Source organism: Pseudorca crassidens, chromosome 4 (genome assembly GCF_039906515.1).
Source record: "Pseudorca crassidens isolate mPseCra1 chromosome 4, mPseCra1.hap1, whole genome shotgun sequence".
NCBI lineage: Eukaryota > Metazoa > Chordata > Mammalia > Artiodactyla > Delphinidae > Pseudorca > Pseudorca crassidens.
The window spans coordinates 153,265,210-153,284,169 of record NC_090299.1 but is presented as its reverse complement, the minus strand read 5'-3'; the positions used below and the strand labels follow the sequence as shown (position 1 = coordinate 153,284,169).

Below are 18,960 nucleotides of genomic sequence, written 5' to 3'. Positions count from 1 at the left end.
TCTGTTAATAGAATCTTGATTTTTTTTTCTCTCTTCTCTAAGGGGTCAGGTTCTTCACGGGAAGCGGATCACCTCCCCAGCCCAGCAGGGACTCAGAAATGACCTAACACAATGAACTGTGGTCTCCTTGCCCTGTGGCCAGTGACTTCGAGACAGAGGCCTGAGACCCAGTTCTGGCCAATGAAGGAAAAGTTGCAGTTCAAAACGAGGTAGCTGTGTTGAAGCTTCCTTTGCTGCGTCTGGACACAGCTCTGTGAGGAGGTGACACCGGGAAGAGCCTAAGGTCTGACATCTACAGGCTGAGGAGGATGGAGAAACAAGTTTAATGAGCCTGGTGACAAGGACACTGAGCCCCGGAACTAAGTAAGCCCGAGCCTGCCCGAACTCCAGACGTCTTGTTATGAGACAATAAACCTAACATGGAAGCTATGAGTTGAGAGTTTTGTTACAGGCAGTCATTAGCATCCTATACGATGACCCTATATTAGAAATCATGTGTGTATATACACAAATATGCGTCCAAAAATAAAGCCATACGACCTACTATTACGAAACTTATTTCTGCATTCAAACACTTTAGATCATATCCTCATTAGAATATGAGGAAGAAGAGATCACCACGAATGCTTCATAGCAGCCCAGTTTAGTGTAGGTGTGAAAATCTGATTTAGGAATGCATTTATACCAATTGCTAATTTAAAAGTCTGATGTCAATTTGTTAGAAAGACTCCCTCTAGGTCATCTGTTTAGTCACTTGACTAAACACGGAACACAAAGAACTCATTTCAGTGCAAGTGTCCATTCTCCACTCTTGACCCTCTCATTTCTCTTTCAGGAATAAGGACAGATTACGTGCATTACCATCAAACAGAAGCATTATAATTGTGCCTGAGGTCACATAGTTTACCTGACCTCTTTCTTATTATATGGGTTAACTGACAACATCACAGAAGGAATAACTTCTTTAAAAAAAAAAAAAGAAAGCAATCAATTTTGAAAGAAAATCTGGGAGTCCATGTTGGTCTCAGGCCAAGGAGACCGGAAAAGTCCATGTTCAAGATTACTGTTAGCATAGGAAAAGCAGAAAGTGATACCCTAGTCCCGTAAGAGTTCAAAGAGTTTTTTATTAGGAATCTCCCTTAAAATAATAGACTTCTTTTACTCTCCTCGTGATAAGTACCCACAGAAAATTAAAGCATGTTTACGAGTGTGTCAGCAGTCTCCAGGTCAAGGAGGCCTAAGAGGTTACTCATCCTGGTGTCTGGATAACGTAAAGAGGAGAAAAGCTGGCCACTGTGACGTGTCATTTAAGGTTGCAGTTAGTGACCTGGTCACCTCACAAGCATCGTCTTACAATTCAACGTTGTGCACCTTTATACCATCTACATATCGATCACCTAATTTAGTTCAAGAAATCCCTTAAGGAGACAAGGGCTTTACTGACCATAATTTCAGGTATAGAATTAGGTGTGAGATGAAAATGTTCTCCAAAGAGCGCCTCCGCTTGGGTCACATGACGCTGCTTCTTCCTGTGGCCCATCACCCAGAAATGCGTTCCCAGAAGGCCTTCTCCTGCGTATTCTGCCGAACTTTTTTGATTTATTTTACTTGTTGCGTTGGTTGCTTCTCACGTGACTCAGTCGTGCTCCACCTTTTACTTGCGTTTCACATCATTCTTTGTGTTTCACCCCTTTTTCTTCCAACAATAGTGCATTATTTATCGTTTGTCAATTTTGCATCCTTTACCAAGCGGTGTTGGAGGCTCAGGAGCTGCTGCAGGGAGTGTTCACAACACACGGGAAGAAAAGGGCACATGCGGCTCTCACACAGTTAGAGGCGGGAACCGTTTATCCAAGAACTACAGGCTTGAGAAAAAAACCGTGTTTTCAAAGTCAATCTGTTAAATGCCTTGAGGAGTTACTCTTTAGGGCTAATGCACTGTTGCGCCGCATGGCGTGTCATGATTCCTTTGTGAGCTGCCCTCAGAACTCCGAGAGAACGAACGCATTGCGTGTCTACCACTGGGATGAAGAATCCAGACACTCGCTATTCTGTGTGATTACAAACCTCCCATTTTTCACTCGAAGTTACTATCTTCAGAAATCTCATTTTCGTGCCCAGACACAGGCCTATTCTCCCCTCAGCCATAATTTCTTAACTCTAGTCACCGCTATTACTTTCTTCCTCCTGTTTTCATGTACTCAAATACCCAGTTGTGTCTGCAAAGTCTCACATACAGATCTGGTAGTTTCTCTAAACATCACACCTTCCTATTAAACGTCCAGCCTACTGTGCCTCGCATCTCATACTTTCTCAGACACATACACACGGTTGGCCCTTGGTATCCATGGGCCATTGGTTCCAGGACCCTCGAAAATCTACAGATGCTCCAGTCCCTTATATAAAATAACATAGCATTTGCATACAACCTACACACATCCTCCTGTACACTTTAAATCATCTTTAGATAACTTACAATCCACAATACAATGTAAACGCCATGTAAATTGTCGAGGTGTACAGCAAATTCAAGTTTTGCTTTCGGGAAAGTTCTGGAATTTTTTTCTCTGAATTTTTTTTTTAATTTAATTTTCATTTTTGGCTGTGTTGGGTCTTCGTTGCTGCACACAGGCTTTCTCTAGTTGCGGCGAGCAGGGGCTACTCTTTGTTGCGGCGCGCAGGCTTCTCATTGAGGTGGGTTCTCTTGTTGGGAGCACGGGCTCTAGGCGCGTGGCTTCAGCAGTTGTGGCACACGGGCTCAGTAGTTGTGGCACGTGGACTCAGTAGTTGTGGCGCACGGGCTTAGTTGCTCCGCAGCATGTGGGATCTTCCCGGACCAGGGCTCAAACCCGTGTCCCCTGCATCGGCAGGCGGATTCCTAACCACTGCGCCACCAGGGAAGCTCTCTCTGAATATTTTTGGTCTACAGTTGGTTGAGTCCGTGGGTGTGGAGGCCTGCCTATATTTAAGATGTCATGTGATCCACAGAGCGTCCCGGGGTCATGGAGAAGGAACAGACAGATACTGTTGCCACAGTCCATGCGAGGATACTCAGCCCTAATAGATTTAAGTCACCTGCCCAACTGTTAGAACTGGGATTTCAACGTGCACAACTTTCAAGGCCAAAGCTCTTAACTGCCACACACCTGTCCAGGTATCGACAACGCCGATTCTGTAACGTGGAGTTCACATGTAATACCTGAGCCTTTTCTTCACGAACAGGAGCTCATGGGCCCACAGAACTCCCTCCACACAACCCCACAGGGCGTACACGGACCGGTTTAATACAGCAGACCTCAAAACCCAAAGGAGACCTGAAGCTCACAGAAATCGTCTTGCTTTCCTCTGATCTCAGCATTTGCCCGATTCTCCACAGCAGCCGACTGGCTTTCTCTGTGAATAGAATGTAGTTCATGTGTATGTCTAAGCAGCAGCCTTGCAACCTTCACGCATAAAGGTTTAGCAACCTGTGTACATGCAGCTGTTTTTTCAGTGTTGAACGGTCCAAGCGTTGGTTTATCTGGGGAAAAGGTATATGGTACCTAGAAGGAGGGATGGGGGTTTTCTTGCTTATTTAATCAATTCACTCCTTATTTTTGTTTGTGTTTAACTTTACCTAAGCAGGTGTTCTGAGTTCATACATGCTGACGGTCTGCGTTTTGTTAGCTCCTGGGTTTACAAGGAGGGTGGGCACTGGCTGAAAGTGACATGTGTCCAGTGAGGGGACGAAAACACACAGGAAGGGGGTCAGTTAGAAGCAGTGACTCTCGGACCAGACTGCAGAGTTTGGAAGCACCTGAGCATCCATCCAGAGACCGGGGGGACCAGGAAAGCGAGGTGACCACTGCAAGGACCAGATGTTCCCCCCGGAGGCTGGGGTTCTGCTAGTCTGAGAGCGCCGTGGCCCCCGCCCCCTGAATTCCAGCTGAGCCTTGCATCCCTGGCTTCCTTCCTCCAGCATCTGGCACAGCTGCTGCTCTGGCTGGGACACCTTCCTCCGCCCAAGTCCTCCCTCCTCAGCCTCCAGACCCAGGAAAAGTCTCAGCCTCTCGGAAGAATCCGCTGCACAGTCCCCCCGACCCAGCACTGCCTGCATTCTTTTTTTGTTTCTTTAATTGAAGCAGAGTTGAATTACAAAATTATGTCATCTTCAGGTGTACAGTACAGTGATTCAGTATCTTTACAGATTATACTCCATCAACACTTATTACAAGATCATGTAATCACTCTCCCCTCTGGTACCAACTAGCTTGTTCTCTGTATCTGTGAGTCTGCTTCATTCATTAGTTTTAGTTTTTAGATTAGGTTATCATATGATATTTGTCTTTCTTTGTCTGACTTGCTTCACTCTGTATGACAATCTCTAGGTCCATCCATGTTGCTGCAAATGGCATTATTTTGTTCTTTTTTATGGCTGAGAAGTATTCCGACGTATATATACACCACATCTTCTTTATCCATTCATCCGTTGATGGGTATTTAAGTTGCTTCCATATCTTGGCTATTGTAAATAGTGCCATATGAACCTTGGGGTATGTGTATCTTTACACATTAGTGTAAGGAATTAGTGTTTTAATTTTTTAAATTTTTTCCAGATATAAGTGGGATTGCTGGATCATACAGCAGTTCTATTTTTACTTTTTTTGAGGAACCTCCATACTGTTCTCCACAGTGGCTGTATCAATTTACATTCCCACCAGCAGTGCAGGAGGGCTCCCTTTTCTCCACACCCTCTCCAGCATTTGTTGTCTGTAGACTTTGTGAGGACGGCCATTCTGACCAGTGTGAGGTGATACCTCACTGTGGCTTGATTTGCATGTCCCTGATGATGAGCGATGTTGAGCATCTTTTCATGTACCTCTCGGCCATGTGCATGTCTTCTCTGGGAAAATGTCTGTTCAGGTCTCTGCCCCTTTTTAATTAGGTGTTTGGGTATTTTTTGGTGTCGAGCTGCTGAAAGATTGGGTTCCCTCTTCCCCACGCTACCAAAGCACATGCACCCCTCTTGTTTACTTGTCTTTGTCACTAAACTGAAATCTCCCTGAAGCAGGAGCAAAGATCTCTGGCCTCTCTTTACTCGCTTTAAAACACAGAGCAAAACAGACACTCAATGAATGTGTTGAATAAAAGGCTAAGGAAAAACAAAACAAAACCTTAATAAACTGTACAATGTTTCATGTAAATCTTGCTATGGCAACACAGTGGCAAATATAAATGTAAACAATACCCTTTACAAACCGACTACTCCCTAAATGTATCATTTCAATGTTTAATTTTTTCTGTTCCCCGTGACATACATCAAGTTGGTAACACATATGCATATATATTACATTTTCACCACAGAGTCTTATGACATCAAGCCTCAGAGAGGAACAGTGATCTCCACCTGGGCAGTGGCCAAAGACAAACTGAAAGGACCTCAGATTAACCTTTCCGCAAACTTCTCGAGTGTTCAGTTAAATAAGTTAAGTGCAGACTCGAGCAAACAATACCAAACCTTTCCCCCTTCCTCACCACGTGTGCTAAGACACCGTGGTGAATACAGGCACTGGCTTTACGGCTGAATAATTCACCAATCATTTCTACCAAAGGGAGAGCTTCCATTAAAAGTCTGATCATTTCCCACGAGAAACGAAGTTCCTGTCAGCATCAATGCACAGTTAAGATTTTTATAATTGAAAACCTTGAACACAAGCGCAAACTAGTCCTGTAACTCTAAATGACATTACTGCGATGAGTAGGCTGTTCTAGTTTACCTAGATGGGGAGTCCTTGCTTCCTGTCACCCAGACGGCAACTTCTGAGCCCTGTGATGTTTAGTCTCGCACAAGCTCTCAGCACAGTCAAGACTGGCTCCGTCCTAGCTTCACCAGCTATGTAACCTGGAACAATTAAAATCCCTGACCTTGGAGGTCCTTATCTATAAAATAGGAGGAAAGAACATCTACCTAGTAAGACAGATGACGAAACAAAATAGGTAAGGCGCCAGAAATGCCAGAAAGCACTGAGACATCAGTAGCGGCAGACACTGTACAATAATGAACATAGTGACTCTCTTTATGTAGACCACACCCTACGGGAGGCGTAATTAACAAAAGTGACATGTCTCTCAGCTCAGCTTTGAGGTCCTGGGAGCTCCTAAAATGCAGCATATTTAAAACAGAATGAATGCTCTCCTCCCCAGAATCAGTGCTTAGACACGGTACACTTATTTTTTTATTTTCGTTGCTGTGATTTCTTTTATTACTTTTTAGTTTTCTGACAGCACCATCATTTTTCTTACCACAAGTCTCAAACAAAAATGAAATATAATCATGACAGAATGCTGCCCTAATCTTTGATGAATGCTCAACTGGGAATCCAAAAAAGGATTTGCAAGTCCTGAGAGATTATTATGAAGAAAGTTGGAGAAAAGTATAAATATATAATCCATTATAATATGGATGGGCCTTTAAATATGCTTTTGTTACATAAACTATGCAGCCGAAGGATTTCAGCTGAATTTATAATTTCTCAGCAGATGACACTGATGATGGAAAATGACCTGCACAATCACACTGGACCACGATATTGTTTGCTAAGTGTTGGCACACACAGTGTTTATGACCCCAGCTATTTACTGACTGAGTCAGTCCCCTAAGGCAGGGGTCCCCGCTCCGTGGCCTGTTAGGAGCCGGGCCGCAGAGCCGGAGGGGAGTGGCGGGTGGGGGGGGGCGAGAGAAGTTTCATCTGTATTTACAGCCACTCCCCATTGCTCGCATTACCGCCTGAGCTCCGCCTCCCGTCAGCATTATGGCGAGTTGTATAAATATGTCATTATTTATTGCAGTGTAATAATAATAGAAAAAGTGCACAATAAATGTAATGAGCTTGAATCATCCCCAAAACATCCCCTCCCCCTCCCCCGTCCGTGGAAAACCTGTCTTCCCCGAGACAGGTCCCTGGTGCCAAAAAGGCTGGGGACCGCTGCCCCAAGGCAGGCAGGGCCCTGGGCTCGCACAGCTGTGTACCTGCTGCCGTGTTTGGAGGACCTGACTTCCTACTAAGTGCTCTGGAGTCAACTATGCAGATACCCGGCACATGCTGGGCTAAGTCCTCACCACCCCTACACCACACAGATTTATTTTTTTAATTTTTATGTTATATTGGAGCATAGTTGCATAACAGTGTTGTGTTAGTTTCAGGGGTAAGCAAAGTAACATCAGGTGAATATTACAAAGACCCATAACATCCTTTCTCAATATTTTGTATTGCAATACTGTTCACTTGGAAACAGGATAACAGCATTTGTCACAATCCTTTTAAAATACGTTGCAAGTCAACAAAAGAACTGAAGTGGGAAAAAAAAGGTTAAGATGAGAGTCTAGTTTTCTTTTTTATGCATTTTTATTGAAGTATAGCTGATTTTAGTTGATTTACAATGTTGTGTTAGTTTCAAGTGTACAGCAAAGTGATTCAGTTATATGTGTGTGTGTGTGTGTGTGTGTGTATCTTTTTCAGATTCTTTTCCATTATAGGTTATTATAAGATATTGAGTGGAGTTCCCTGTGCTATACAGTAGGTCCTTGTTGTTTATCTATTTTATATTTAGTAGTGTGTATATGTTAATCCCTGACTCCTAATTTATCCCTTCCCCCCCTTTCCCCTCTGGTAAGCAGAAGTTTGTTTTCTATGTCTGTGAGTCTATTTTTGTTTTTAAATAAGTTCAGGTGTATCACTTTTTTAGATTCCACATATAAGTGACATCATATTTGTCTGAGAGCCTAGTTTTCTTAATGTGAAAAGAGCTATTCTGTTCATCCTATGCAGAAGTAGCAATACACGATTTCAACTTCAGTCCTGTTACTAAGGTGAGAAGGCACCCAGGGACACAACAGGTAAAAAGAGCTCTGCTGGATCTATTTATGAACTCATTCATTGCCATTAAAAAAAACTTCATGATGAAGTAACAGTGGGGACAATTACTGCACGCATTGGTCTGCTGGTTTCCATGCTTGGTTAACCAGCAGTGAGGTACACTAACTAGTTCAAGGGGCAAGCAAAACAAATATAATTTAGAAACTCACAATGTTTCAACATCTTAAGGTGGAAAATATATATAACTATTATATTTCAAAGTCCTCCATGAAAATCATGCCAGAGGTTAGATAATTTTTTTCTCTTTAGTAATTTTTTCTCTCACAGACTAGACCTTGAGGCCTCCCTTTAGATCATGTGTTTCCTGAAGGTGATACACAACTAAGGTATCATTCACCTTTTATTCCTAACATCTTCCAAGGTGCCAGATATACAACAGGTGCTCAAAAACAATTGTTTAATTAATTATGTATTTACATCTTTTATTCCATGGTTAAAAGAACATTCATGCCCCAATTTATTACTTTATCACCACAATTATATTCGCAAAAATTCTGCTGTATTAACTCCCTTTTTACAATTTTGATGAACTATATTTTACTTTACTAAACTTGACTTTTTTTATTAGAGGCTATTTTAAAATCTTTGGAGAAATAAGAAGCCTAATTATAGTCTAAACATATAATGTAAAATTTCATAACTTACATTATCACTCTAAGTTCCTAACTGGGCAACTTAATTATCCAGTTCTCCCCCAAATTCATGCTGAAGCCAAGGATTTACGTCTCTCCATAAAGGAGTTATAGATCCTTTTAAAAGTATGCTATAGTTCTGCTTTTTATGAACAATCTGCTCCAGCAGGGTTGGTCTCATCACTACTGTAATGAACACAATAGGTATTTAAACATATATTTAAAAAATTCAGCCACTAATCAATTAATACGAGCAAATATATGGCAATAATTCAACCTCCAAAATCTTGTATTCAAAACGAATTCATTCTCTCGTTCAGAGGCAGGTTGTAAACAGGAAATACGTTACACAGAAGATAAATTATAGCATCAACAAGGACCTACTCTACAGCACAGGGAACTGTGCTCCATATTCTATAATAACCTATAAGGGAAAAGAATTTGAAAAAGAACAGAGAAATGTATATGTATAACTGAATCACTTTGCTGTACACCTGAAACTATCACAACATTGTAAATCAACTATACTCCAATATAAAATTAAAAATTTTTTAAAAACAGTTAATTATACCTTCAAAGAATGGTATAGAATAATTGGGATTCCACCAAATAGGAAGTGAAAGGACTCAGTGGCTAATAAGCCAGAAGATAGATATCCTGTCTGAGAAGTTAACAGAAAAATGAACAAAAACCAAGCCATAGGCTCTTCACTCATTTAGTCCCTTTTCTAGATTTGACCCATCCCTGTATTCTTCAGTCGACCGTCTCTTGTTATGAGCACACTTGGGGACTTTCACAGCCACTGGACGGGCAACTCAGCAGTGCTGTGCGCAACCCAGTGTGCAATTACATCCAATTATGAACTGTCCACTTTTCATGTGTTCATCTTGCCTCTGCAGGTGGAGTCCTGTGAATTCAGATGACATGTTATATTTCTTTGTTCCCTCACAGGCCCTGCCACTGAGAGTGCCATGTAGGGACCACTCCACAGGAGGACCACAGAATAACTGTCCAACAGAGAACTCTTCTTAGTGAACGGGGGCCCTAGTCTTGATGAGACTACAGACCCAACCAGCATGAGGGTCCACTTAGTTCTCTAAATCTTCTATTTCTACAAAATAGTGTTAACACAAAGTGCTGTAAATTATACAAAACTTTAAATGCTTTGATACCTAATTTGGGGTTAACAATCTATAGAAAAAACACAGGTTTCATAAAAGTGATAAATTCTACCTTATTTCCTCAAAGAGACATAACCTCTATGGATACATCTATAGGTCTGTGTATTTATAGTACAATATATATGCAAAACTCTTAAGTGCGTTTTCTTTGTTTTGTTTTGTTTTAATTTATTTAGTTATTTATTTTTGGCTGCATTGGTCTTCATTGCTGCGCACGGGCTTTCTTTAGTTGCGGCGAGCGGGGGCTGCTCTTCGTTGTGGTGCGCGGGCTTCTCATTGCGGTGGCTTCTCTTGTTGCGGAGCACTGGCTCTAGGCACATGGGCTTCAGTAGTTGTGGCACGCAGCCTCAGTAGTTGTGGCACGTGGGCTCAGTAGTTGTGGCACATGGGCTTAGTTTCTCCACAGCACGTGGGATCTTCCCGGACCAGGGCTCGAACCCGTGTCCCCTGAATTGGCAGGCAGATTCTTAACCACTGCACCACCAGCGAAGCCCACTTCAGTGGTTTTAAACAAAAGCATGAGGCTAAAGTTAATGGCACAGAAAGGCAGAAGACAGTAAGTAAGTAAACAGCGAAGGATGAAATGGAGACAGAAAAGTTAGCAAAGGAACAGAAGACCTGAAAAGGTTGATTTACTAGGAAAACAAACATGACTAATACATTAAACATTAGCATTGCTACAATAATAATTAATCCACTTCCACTGAGTGAATCAAAAGAAGACAACTTAGTCAAATCTCGATAAAAATTAAGTAAGATTAGAAATGATTATAGCATTTCAACTACAGATTACAAAGAAAATGAATAATAACGGAGACCTGATATCAGGATTAAGGAAATCTGATTAATTACATATTAAAGCAATTAATGTACTAAACATGATGAACCTTTTTACCTAATACACAATTAAGAAATATATAGGGAATAATTTGCAGCAACACAGATGCACCTAGACATGATCACACTAAGTGAAGTCCACCAGACAGAGAGACAAATATCGTATGATATCACTTACATGCGGAATCTAAAAACATGAAACAAATGAACTTATTTACAGAACAGAAACAGACTCAAAGACACAGAAAACACACTAAAGGTAACCAAAGGGGAAAAGCAGGGGGAGGGATAAACTGGAAGATTGGGATTAACATATACACACTACTATATATAAAATAGATAACCAACAAGGACCTACTCTAGAGCACAGGGAACTCTACCCAATATCTTGTAATAACCTATAAGGGAAAAGAATCTGAAAAAGAACACATACACATATGTATGTGTGTAACTGAATCACTCTGCTGTATACCTGAAACTAACACAACATTGCAAATCAACTATACTTCAATAAATTTTTTTAATTTAAAGAAAACGGGAATAATAATTTTAAATAAAAGAAACATAGAAGGCATAATTTAATCTTTCTTAGCATAATTCAAAAATACCTCATAACCTTACAGTGTGTAAAGATTAGCTATAAAAATCCTTGTAGTCTTGAAGAAGTTTCTGAGGTTCAACAACTGTCTACCAATGTCTCTGAGTATCTGATCGATGACTGGGAAAGTGCTAGCTGCTCTCATGCTTTCATTCACTCCCCACAACAACCCTGAGAGGTAAGTGACACCCTCATTCTACTGGTTAGAAATGTGAAAAGCAAGTAGTTTACAAGCCCCTAAACACACAGGTCTATAGGTTGGACTAAGAAATCCAACCTATAGATCCCTCCAGCCCTGAATCATAGCTACTGCTTTCCAACTTTCATCACAATTTTAAACTGATGCATATTAATGAACAGATTGATATCACATAGAATATCAACAAATCAAAATCTGAGTTATATTTTTGGAAAAGTCATGCATGTAACACATTAAATGTGCACTAAGAGGTGAAAATACAGAGAAAACTATGCAGATCCCACTGTGCAATCTGACCAGCAAGTTACTATAGCAACCCAAGTATTCAGAAGGTAGAAAGTTATTCAACCATCCAGGTACAGGAAGCTCAGAAGCAAGCCACTGAAAGATGCTTTACGGAAAACTGTAAGCTTTAAGGACCACCAAGTACCATATCTGGAAATAGATTTTTTGTTTTTATTTTTTGAAGAAGGAAATCTATTAAGATTTGAAATTGACCCAATAAGAGACTGACTCTGCGTCTCTGGACCATCTGCTGAAACAATGGCATCGCTCTGGGCAGAAAAGATCTCACTCACTTTCTGAGGAGTATAATTTAATATGTACAATGAAGAAGCCCAGTCAATTCCCCTCTGCAGCAATAAAGAAATCTTTAGATGCGCAGGCCTCCACGCATAATAGGAAAGACAACAGAAACTTATGTGGGGATTTAAAGCAGTGAGATTAATTGGTAAGGTTTTATCGAGGTAAATAGGAAGGCACTGGACTCAAAAGTAAAGGGAGGAGATCTCACTTTTTTTAGTTATCTGAAAGCTACATTTTCTTTGATAATTCCACACAGGAAATTGTTCAAGGTAACAGTATTATAGCCAAAATCATTCTTTCAAACTCAACACACGTTAGGTCAAGCCTTCTTATACTTTTTATTCCGTTCTCTCTGTTCCCTGCACATACACGCATTTTCTGGCCCCCAAATTACGCGACTCTTTGCCCACAGGAAAAGGACTGAATGAGCTCTACCTGACCTATCTGGAGAGAGCCTAGCCAGGATGCAGAATCATTTCTATTTCTACATTAAGTATGAATTGAAAATATGAGAAAAAATATGAGACAATTACAGCTCCATGAGCTACATAGATTTCCAGAAATCTCACTTATCAATATTCACATTCATGAACATTCATGTCTGGGTGGACACACGTTACTTACAATGGGGTTATTTCCACTTTTCGAGCCGTGTATGAGCAAACTCAATCACCATGCAGAAGAGACTGGCTCATGCATAAGACTCGTGAAACTCACTTTCCAAAGAGATATGCTTTAACCCTTCATCGCGATGGAGACTTCAAGTAATAAATGTTGGCTTTACAATAAAACAAAATTGTGAGCTTCACACCACAGAAACGTTACTCTGCTTGAGACGGATGAGAAGAAGCTCTATGGTGTCTTAACTAACAAGCTACGTGCACTAGTAAGAGTTATCAACACCCACCATGGAGGATCAGATGATGAGCTTGGTGTGCACAAACCTTCCAGATCTCTCGCCTCTGCATAAGCATGTCTCCAAACGGAGCCTGCATTTCCTCTTTCCTCTTCGCTCCCAAGGAAGAGGCACGTGTCCCCCTACTCAAGTTAGAGTTCCTCTACTTCTGCTCAGAATAACCCATATTCTTGATGCCAACAGTATCCAATCCTTCTTGATTCTAAGGCACTTTTCTTTTTCTAGGAATTCTATCTCTTGGGCAATTCCACGTGCTCAAGTTACACCCATCGTAACTAAAACCAACAAAACAAAACCAGTCAAATGCATGATTGCCTTGCTGCCCTACTGTTCTTGTCTAAAGCTTCTTGAACACGGAGTTGATTTTCATCAATACATCTCCACTGGCCATTCACTTACTAACCCAAGGGCTTCCACTCCCACTGCCCCCATTAAAATGGCTTTTCTTATGGTGCCTGTTGATGTCCTAATTGCAAAATCCAAAAGATAACTTTCAATCCCCTCAGTTCACTGGACCTTTCTGCAGCATTTGTCATGGCTGACCACTGCTGCTCTCCAGAAAATCTCCACTCTGCTGCTAGGCCTACTATGTGGTTACTTCTTCTCTGAAGCCCTGATTCTCAGGTTCTCTTCAGTATTGGTATTCTCTATCGTTTATATCCTATGCTTTCTAGTCCTTCCTCTAAACGATAATCTAATCACTTCACTTCAACTACCCCAGCTTGGCTGATGTCTTCCAAATAGTTCATTTCTAGACTTAAGATCATGAGTCTGTGTCCCTAGATAAACATCAGTCATCTTTATTAAATAAATAAACAGAAAACTTGAACCAAATATGTGCAACACAGAGAGCCTCATCCTTTCCACCCACCTGGCTACAGTCCTGAGATGTGAGTCATCTCTACCTTCATCAAATGCAAATCTCCAATCTTGATCTCCTCTGTAATCTAATTTTATAAATTCCTGCTAGAATTCAACGTGGCCAGTTTTGTTCTCTTTTTCATAAATCTCTTTAAGCGATCTACCGAAAATGCAGGCTCAAAAGGCATAGCTGATTCCCTGTCACCTTTAAAGCAGTGCTATTGATTTAACAATCTTTTTAGAAGGCCCCTCTTAGGCCAGATCCCTTGCTGTGTGTTATATAAACAAGACTCCCCCAGCCTCAGGACCATTGCCACTTAAAGGAAGGGAAGGTTTGAGAAACTAGGATATGTAGCTTGAGAGAGAGAAACTTGTGGAGTCGAGGGAGGGAAACAGGTAAGACTTTGAGATGCTAATAGCGTATTGAGTCTTAAAGGATGAGCAAGCCTGAAGGAACTAAAGGACAGCGCAGGGAAGTGAGTGTGGAAGCACAGATGAAACAGAGGATGCTGATGAGTGAGGAATGAGCTTTCCACACCCAGCTCCAGAGCTGGTACAGGCTCCGGACGCGCAGGCTCAGCGGCCATGGCTCACGGGCCCAGCCGCTCCGCGGCATGTGGGATCTTCCCGGACCGGGGCACGAACCCGCGTCCCCTGCATCGGCAGGCGGACTCCCAACCACTGCGCCACCAGGGAAGGCCCAGAGCTGGTCTTTTATCTAATAGAGCGATGATTCTCAGATTGTATGATGCATAGAAAACATCTGGGCTATTTCTAATAGATACTCATCTGAGACCCACCTCTAGAGACTCTTAGTCATCAGGTCAGAGTCTGTGCCAGGGAACCTGCCTTTTGAACAAGGACCACAGGTGGCTTTGATTCCAGGGCCTCCATGGACCACACAAATGACCTTAGAGAGCCTGTAGGGTCCTGAAAGGGTTCTCGGCAAGCACAGGGAATGGTCAGACTGACTTGGAGTGGGTCTCTCTAGAAAGTAGGTGAAGGATTGGTAAGCAGAGTGAACCCAAAGGGCCACAAGCAAGGACACCACAGCAAACCAGGACAGAGGGACCAGGGGGCCAGACTCAGTTGATGATGGAAGAGAAGAAAGAGAATCGTAAGGCAAATCCATGGCAGATGAGACAGGTAGAAGCAGGTGAACCATTATATCATGGTGGTGAGTGAGAGATGAGAATAATGGCGAGGTATCTAGAATAAAGTAGAAGATGTCTAGTCTGGGGCATGTTATATCCACAGCGCTACCAGGACAAGGGCGGTGGGACACAGAAATCCGACATGCAGAGGAGGGGGCTGGGTTGGGTTGAGCTCAAGGATTTCAGAGTCATCAACCAAAAGATGAGTAACAAAAAACATAATAGTGGATACATTCACGGCAAATCCACAACTTGGCATGACACATCAAACACCTTCCAATCTAACTCCTGGCTACTCGTTCACTCTTCTTATTCTTTAACTGCTGTCTACTACCGTATCTTGTTACAAAATATGTTTGTGATTTCTGTCATAAAATATTTCAAAAAAGTTCAGAAAATCTTATAATGAAAACTTAGTGTCTACTCCCCAACTTTAACAAGTCTTAATATTCTGCCAAAATTGCTTCAGAATTTTCAAAAGAAATTCATTATTGAGGGCACAGTTGAAGACTCCGTGTTCCCTTTCATAATCCCATTTTCCTCCTTGCCTCCCTGGAGAAAACTTTTGTGCTAAATTTGGTTTTAATTATTTCTTGTATGTTTTTATACTATCCCTAATATGTGTATATCCGATTGCTTTGCATGTTTCCACACTTTACATAAGTTCTATCAAACTATAAGGACCATCTATAATTTACTTTTCTTAATTCAATGCTATATCTCTGAATACATTCAGGTAAAACAGGCTCTAAACTATTTAATCACTGTATAGTATGTTGTATAAATTCACCATAGTTTATTCATGAAATTACATCTTGATGGGCTTGTAGGTAGTTAACAACACATCTGCAGTCTATACCCCAGACAAACAACAACCTGTGGTCCTGAACATCTGGCCCTGGTTCATTTCACATCCACCTGAAATATCCTTCCCAGAATCAGTATATTAGCAAACAGTATTTTTTTCCTTTCTGGCTTCCTTCAAACTTCTCATTCTTCAACTATACAGAGCAAAAAACAGGCACTCAGGAATTGTTTACTGGTTGGACCAAGTACCTAGTCGCTGAAGATTTATTTACAGAGCTCCTACTATGTTTCACTTGTTAGAATAACATACAGTGGTTTCAAATACTTCCTACTCTCCTGGCTCTGATGGTGAAGAAAGAAAGCAACAACAAAGCAACAATGACAAGAAGTGTGTGTGTGTGTGTGTAATACAGTGTGAGAGGGCAGTTACTTAAAGAAATCTTAATTTTCTAATGAGATGAAATCTTCAAGCTACAAGCCAGTAAGGGGGACATGTTTATGAAATAAAATGATTTATGTAACAAATTAAACAGCAACTTTCTATGATAAAATGATGCACTGATGAGCGACATCATTTATGTGATGTGTCCATTTAAGTCTTCATAGGGGAACACAGACTCAATAAAAACAACAATTAGGAGACCACACCAAAGTAAGCAAAAGGTGATAAAAGAGATTATCAGAAGAATTTATAGTGTTCCCGGACAATAAAATTAAGTCCCACTTCTACATGTATACTTATTTTTATGCACTAGCAACAGACATGACAGTTTTCACCTATGAACAGTGAAAACTACACCCAAAATATAAAACTAAAAAAATAACACACAACAAGTTCAGAAACAGATATTTTTGCTTTATAAATTTATTTATTTATTTTATATTTTATTTTTGGCTGCATTGGGTCTTTGTTGCTGCGCACAGGCTTTCTCTATTTCTGGCGAGCGGGGGCTACTCTTTGTCGTTGCGGTGTACGGGCTTAATGCGGTGGCTTCTCTTGTTGTGGAGCATGGGCTCTAGGCACGTGGGCTTCAGTTGTTGTGGCACGCAGGCTCAGTAGTTGTGGCTCGTGGGCTCAGTAGTTGTGGCTCGCAGGCTCTAGAGTGCAGGCTCAGCAGTTGCTCCGCAGCATGTGGGATGTTCCCGGACCAGGGCTCGAACCCGTGTCCTCTGCATTGGCAGGTGGATTCTTAACCACTGCGCCACCAGGGAAGTTCCAGAAACAGATATTAAAAATAAAAGTGACTCCAAAATGAAAGATTGAATGTTGACTGATAAGACTGAATGTTGACTGGAAAGACATGGCAATTCAAGACAACACCCTTCTCAAGTTATCAGAAATAGAGATAAATCCATATGTGCAAATGGCGGGACTTACGAAACACCAGTACACAGACCACACAATCCATTTTTGTAGGACAAACAGTTGTTTGGATCTCGTCATAATTTCAAGATTAAATTTATAATATAGCAAAGTATACGCAGAGAAATAAACAAATACACAGATTTGACCGGAAGAGGAAGGAAAGGGAGACTCTGAACTCAAAGAAGGTTTTGAAAGGTGAAAAACTCTGAAAGGTTTTTCTCTTAACAACCAATTTTAACCTCACTAGCCTGATCTAACGTTCAGAGTGACACCTGCCTTTAAGCTGGTAAATCATACCTCATTAGAAATCCAAAACCAGGTTAACTATAAACTTCAAATAACTACACGAAATGTAATAATCGACTTTGTCAGTGAAAATGAATTTAGGGGCTTCCCTGGTGGCACAGTGGTTAAGAATCCGCTTGCCAATGCAGAGGACACGGGTTCAAGCCCTGGTCCGGGAAGACCCCACATGCCGTGGAGCAACTAAGCCTGTGTGCCACAACTACTGAGCCCGCGAGCCACAACTACTGAGCCTGTGCGCCACAACTACTGAGCCCGCGAGCCTAGAGCCTGTGCTCCGCAACAAGAGAAGTCACTGCAATGAGAAGCCCGTGCACCGCAACGAAGAGCAGCCCCCGCTCGCCGCAACTAGAGAAAGCCCACACGCAGCAAAAAGACCCAACGCAGCCAAAACTAAATAAATAAAATAAATTTAAAGAAAATGAATTTACCTGTCATACTGTTGCAATGAAATCACAACATACCAGTTACAGGCAAAATTAGATTAAATCGGGATTAAAATGGAACGGTGGAGCTGAGGGAGGATCATTAGTCTTTATTTGAACAGAGAACTGAGAACCTTATCACCTGACTTAGATGTTCAGTCTTTCACAGCTCCTAATTTATCACGTGAAGTAATGGATGAAAGCTCACACGGGAAAGAGATCATGACTGAAATCCTTTTTCCATCAGCCATTAATAGTGTGTGACTTCCGGCAAATTACTTAATTTTATTGCGCCTCCATCACCTCTAAAACAGGGCTAATTATACCTTCTTTAACCATTGTGAACATTAAGTAAAATAACACAGAAAGTGTCCTGCATTTATTAGTTCCCTTTACCGATAAAGAGTCAGCATTTCCTTCGTAAAAACCACACCCTTTATCCACCTCTTGAAACACCAGTTCCATCCTTTATAAGATCCAAAGAAGAACTAATTACCTCTTAAGATGTTTGTGTGACATAAACCTCAGGAGACATAAGCAAGCTTTAAGAAACTTTCACTCGTGTGCACATGTGTGTTACAGTTATTCCAACCATCTACTCTACCCTGAAGCTAAAAGCACCTCCTCTGTGGGGTCTTCTCTGGTTACTAAAATAGCACCTGCCGACAGGCACACCTGTCTCTCTAGTCCCCTAGACTAGTCTCCTGTTTTGTTTTCCTTCTTAGCACTCCTCACCGCCTGACATATCTTATAAGTTGACTGGTTGTCTATCCTCACTGGTTTGAAAGCTCCATGGGAACAGACACTTCCTCTGTATTTTTACTGCATAATTGCTGGCATAATAGGTGCCCAATAAGTATGTGATGAATAAAAACCTGAGTTAAAAAGAAAACTACCTTCAGAGCAGATTCAACATCGGAAGAGGAAAATCAACCTGGCTTTAATGCGTGTATCTTAGCAGCAGGAGTATCTGGGCACTGCCGGCGGATCTGGGTTCCGCACATCCCTTACACAGAAGTGAAGTGAGTATCAGACAAAGACAAATGTCATGTGACACCACTTACATGTGGAATCTAAAATATGACACAAATGAACTTATTTACAAATCAGAAATAGAGTTGCAGACATAGAGAACAAACTTATGGTTACCAAAGGGGAAAGGGGGTAGGGAGGGATATAT

General features: G+C 41.4%; 1 protein-coding gene and 1 long non-coding RNA gene across 3 annotated transcripts in view; both read right to left on the bottom strand.

Moving 5' to 3' along the window:
• The window catches only part of PDGFC (platelet derived growth factor C), a 219,850-nt gene that overhangs the window by 127,962 nt on the left and 72,928 nt on the right, over positions 1-18,960 (bottom strand). The gene's annotated exons all lie outside the window — the stretch shown is intronic.
• Positions 16,536-18,960, bottom strand: part of LOC137224103 (uncharacterized) — a 75,068-nt gene continuing 72,643 nt past the window's right edge. Inside the window, exon 2 of the long non-coding RNA XR_010943249.1 lies at positions 16,536-16,883. This is a non-coding gene — a long non-coding RNA (uncharacterized lncRNA). The remainder of the gene's footprint in view (positions 16,884-18,960) is intronic.